Genomic DNA, 5,579 nt, shown 5'->3' on the forward strand with positions numbered 1-5,579 from the left:
AAGTCTCTATAAAATATACGATAATAGTAATAATATAAATATAAATAATGTGGTTAAAAAAATACATTGGGCTGCCGATCTTTAAGAAAAAGGCCCATAGGCCGGTATGGACCTCAAAAAATTAGTTGAAACCACTGTCACCGTATGTCGTGTGCTATGCATGTGGATGGCTCTCGATGGCGTTTTTTACTTGCCTCTGCACCATACAACTTGTATTTGTAGCCTCCCATTCCATGGTGGACCAGCAGCCCATTTGCTGGGCGGGCCAACCTACAGAAACCAGCACTTGATTTTTCATCGAGCCCCAAAAACAACGTAGTACTATGTTTGTTTTGAGGCCGAAAACATTATGGCAGGGGTTGAGCGGGGGAGGGGGCAAGACAGAGCAAAAAGATTAAAAAGAGTTGATGCGTTGTTGCTACCCTAACAAAGCAGGTGCAATTCTTCTCGGGAAGAAGGTGTGCCATTCACACCCACACGTCACATACCCCACAGTAGGCATACTAACAAGTTCATACCCAAGCACAACAGAAAAGGTAAACATTCGTATCAAACTCAGGTTCACAGGACACATTCATATTCATAGCCAATATTCACTATCACCAACTCAAAAGATTCATATATACACAAGTTCAGGATGTCTATGGATCCAAATGATTGAAAGATCACACAACAATATTCATAGATAATTCACAAAATGATTCAAATATACACATGTTTAGTATGTTTATGCATCCAAATGATTGAGATCACAGCCAATACGATCCATGGATGAACTTTAATTACCTAGGGTACGGACTAGTAAATGGTGTTCAGTCGGAGGTACTTCTTGCTAAAATTAATGCTTGTACGAGTAAACTTCCGAGTGCATAAGAGGCAGCACACACAATCTGGACTTTGCTTGTAGGTTTATCCTCAAATAGTGGCCTCGTGCCGTGGGAGGTTTGAGCAACTTGGCCACTACTTTCATCCAACTAGTTTACTGGCTCATCTTGGTCCTGTAGCCCGCCAAAATTCCACAATGCAGACTAGTAAATGGTGTTCAGTCGGAGGTACTTCTTGCTAAAATTAATGCTTGTACGAGTAAACTTTCGAGTACATAAGAGGCAGCACAGACAATCTGAACTTTGCTTGTAGGTTTATCCTCAAATAGTGGCCTCGTGCCGAGGGAGTTTTGAGCAACTTGGCCACTAGTTTCATCCAACTAGTTTACTAGATCATCTTGGTCCTGTAGCCCGCCAAAATTCTACATTGTAGACGAGAAAGGAGGCGGTTGAGAAAATGAACCACCCAATTTTTTTGTGCAGTTCAACTGAAATGGAGCACCCTAGCGTGCAGACTGATTAAGTGCTAGATGAATATACGCGTCAACCAACTTGTCTGGAATCTTTAGACTCCATGCCATACAGCTCGCTACCATATCTGCTGATAAACCAAAAGGCACAAGTTGGGACCAAAGACTGGACTGTGTTTTTCTGGGCTATACGCCAAGCAATATTTTTAGCGTTCACTCTCCTAATACTTGGAGTTTGACAACTGGTTCACGCCGGTTGATACTCGAATGAATATAGGCACTTCTTGTCAACATCGATGCTTGTCTGAGTGAACTTTGGAGTACATAGCAGCAGCATAAGTATCTGTCCATCTGATCTTTTTCTGCAGTTCTACTAAAATCACCCAATGCAATGATTAGCCTGCGAGTTCAGGCTCCAAGGTACTCCTTTATAAAATCGGCAAATAGTAGCACAATACCAAATTACCAATACATGACAAGCACAATAATCAAGATAAAAACCAGTACCAACCTGTGTGAGGTAGCATATCAATTACTTTTCCTATGACTGGAAGCCAAGATAAGCTAAGCGACTGACAACAAAGGAAGAAAGCAGGCCCAGATTAGTGACTAACAGGAAAGGACGGAAGCTATCGAGGCAATGAAGCATCCAAAGTTTTTGTGCAGTTCCACCAAAATCGAGCATCCCTGTTGGCACATATATTGAGAGAGTGAGATTACTGTAATAGTGGGACTAGTAGTTGATGAAACATACACTAACAAATAGAAGCACCCTCATTATCTTAATGGGTAAAGTTAGCAACAAGTAGTCTTGCTTAAAGAGAGGTATTAGTTTATTTAATCAGTGCCAATTAGCTCAACACTCAAATCATTGCCATGTATCATAGGTTGCAAAACATTAACGTGCAAAGATAAAGGAGTTTCTCATGACAGTAGCACGATACAAATAGATATGACAGCAAACTAATATGGATGAAGGCCTTAGTCCTATACCAACCTGGGAAAAAAAGCTTATTCGTGTAGTCCCATAAGTGATGATAAAGGACTCACTAGATTCACTCAATAGTATATATTTTTGTGCACTTCAAATGTATGGTTGAAATCACTCTTGTTTACTAGTGATGAGATTATATCGAAAGATTATCAAGAACTTCCAGCAGAATTAAAGCACAGGCTGGGATACAATTCATTGTCTTGTCTTGTGTAGTTCCACTAAAATGTATGATTGGCAAAACATGATCCCTGTTTGCACAAGTAGGAACAAGGTGGAACCTTCATTAGCTTAGTGAGAAAGGATAGGAATACATTAGCATATTACTCTAACAGTAGCATCAAATTCATGATGGACAATACGCAAAACATTGCCTCATTTAACCAATGGCAATAAATTGACATGCAAAACAATAGCACTATTATGTCATGACACTAATAGTATTCCCTCCCTGCTCCACCACATGATTCACCTCCATAGACAAACATACACACGAACATGATTCAGCATAGGGTGCTACTAAAGATTTGTTTAACTCCGACAGGAAAAATTAGGCATCAATAAATTACTGGTACTTAAGTACTCCTAATTAATTAAGTGAGACACAGAAGTGGAAGGGCACCTGGAGGATCGTCTCACATGTAAGGTAGTCATTGCCGGAGCCTTTGAATGGCCTTGACTGAGGCCTCTGGCTTTAGCAAGATCGCCTTGGCACTGTTTATTCTTCTTCTTCTTCCTCTTCATGCTCTGTTTCTCATTCTCCTCACCAGTTGGTGAAACCAAGTACATGATTGGCCTTCTATTTCAGAATTGGTTTTGTCAGTGAGGGAGTACAAGTGTACTAGTAAAAATAGCATTATTTTCTCATGGCAGTCGCAAAATAGAGATGAACACATGCATTAAATATCTTTCTTACCTAAAGGAAGGTTATGGTGCCAATATGCATGATGGGGATTGGAACACGGATCTCCCTTTGTGCAGTTCCACCAAAATGAACCAACTGTTCCCTTCTGACATCCCAGTCAAACAACACAAAAGTCACTGCTTTTAAGAGGACCTTTTAAGAAGAGTTTTGTGCAGTGCACCAAAAGGTCACAACAGCAACCAGGTGAAATGGATATCCCTGTTTACACAAAAACCTACACAGGAAACAGTCAGAATCTCAAACAATTATAGGCAAAAACATTTGGCTAAACTTGTCATGGCTTATAACAGTGGGATGGCTTAATTTTTACCAGGGGCATTAGATTAAGAAGAGCTAAATATTTGGTATAAGGGCATGGGACAGTGGGTGCACCAGCAGTCCAGCACCATGTACCTAAATAGGGGCATAAAGTGGTGTTTCATAGTTTGTTTCCCTGAGAAACAAACATCCAAGAAACATATCTGGGTTGGTCCCATTTTTTCACTCTAGCCACCTACTCCTATGTGTGGATAGCAAATCTAGTCCTGGTCCTACCACTGTGTTCAGCGTTACCCCTATATTTCCCTTTTCGACCAAGAGACCGGTTGGATGACCAGTCTTTACTACTTTCACCCCCTTTCCTTCTTATTTGTACCAAGTCCGATGTACTATGTTTGGTTCTAGGCCTAGTATTGCCATATTTTCCCACACATTTTTGCCAACCTTGCTAAGTTTAGAGGCTATTTGGTTCTAGGCCTAGTATTGCCATATTTTGCCACACATTTTTGCCAACCTTGCCTAAGTTTAGGGGCCGCTTGGTTCTAGGACTAGGAGTGCCACATTTTTCCATACAATGTTGCCAAACTTGCCTAAGGTTAGTTCTTCAAAATGAGAGCCACAAGTTGGCAAGCCTAAGGGAATCTTGCCACACTTTTTTTGTGCATGCCATGTGGGGCCTAAGTGTGGCTTGCCTGAAGTGTGGCTTGAACCAAACACCCACTAAATTGGCCAAACTTTCCTAAGGTTAGTTCTTCAAAATGAAAGCCACTAGTTGGCAAGCCTAAGGGAATCTTGCCACACTTTTTATGTGTATGCGATGTGGGGCTCAAGTGTGGCTTGCCTAAGGTGTGGCTTGAACCAAACGCTCACCTAAGTTAGTCAAACTTGCCTAACCTTAGGTGTGGCAACCTTTGGCAAAGTTAGTCACAAACCAAACAGCCCCTTCTTGTTTGAACCAAGTACAAGATTCGACTCCATGAAGTAGCTTTACCTCTAACAATAGAAAAAAATAGGTGACGTTGGACCATCCGATCGAGAGGGGCTGAGAGGTAGAAAATGATGCACATGCAATGATGTAGCGAGCTGGGGAAGTAGAGCTAAGGCGGTTTCGAAGGAAGATATACCTGAAGGTCGTTGGGGTGTGGATAGGTGGGCGGTGGGAGGCCGGATCCGCCCATACTAGGGCAACAACGAAGGGATCAGAGGGCCTCCCGCGCCGGCGCTTGGCCAGAGATAATGGTGCGCCGGCAGTGGCTCTCCTCCCTCGCTGTCGACGACAGCCTAAACGTTACCCCTCCTCCCCTTCATCGGCGGAGGTGGATACGTCCAGATCTATAACCAGTGGTGAGGATAGAAAGACAGTGTTGTTTCAAGGGAGAAAGACAGTGTTACCACCCCTATCTTGTTTCGATCTGGAGAGGATGAGAGTGTGTGAATAGAGCAACCCTAGCAAGCAAGCGCGGAGGCTCCAGCCTATATATACATAGTGGGGTTGTTTTCCTTTTTCACTCCATCAAAACAATCGTTTAAAATTGTGTACTATGTGCCAGGTCGCCATTTTTTTAGTTGTTGATTGTTTTTTGAGATAGCTACCCGCTTGTTCCAAGTGGTGTTACGGTGTGCCAGGTTGCACTTTGTATCGTTCAAGTCTCGTACAAGTCCCTCCATTAAACGAACAACCACCCCGTCGTAAAAATTGTGAACAAGCCCACGGCTAAAATTATCGAAAACGTGGGTTGCCCCAACATGTATTATTATTTATATTTTCTACTCCCTCTGTTCCTAAATATAAGTCTTTTTTATTAGCCACACCTAAGAAAAGAATTTTTTTATTAGCAGTGAACCCCACATGTCATAGACACAAAAAGTGTGGCAAGATTCCCTTAGGCAAGCCAAAGTGTGTCTATAAATTTGATCAAGTCAAGTTAGGCAAGTGTGGCAAGTGTGGGAAAAATAATGTGCCAACATAAGGCAAACATAGTCACAATCCAAACAGCCCCATAATTTTTTGTGACATGCATGAAAATTTGGTTAGTTAAATTTATATTCAAAATTTGGCAAGGTGCATCAAATCAACACATGCAAGTATCAAAAGGGAAGTCACGGCATGC

This window comes from Triticum aestivum, chromosome 5A (assembly GCF_018294505.1).
Source record: "Triticum aestivum cultivar Chinese Spring chromosome 5A, IWGSC CS RefSeq v2.1, whole genome shotgun sequence".
NCBI classification, from domain to species: Eukaryota; Viridiplantae; Streptophyta; class Magnoliopsida; order Poales; family Poaceae; genus Triticum; species Triticum aestivum.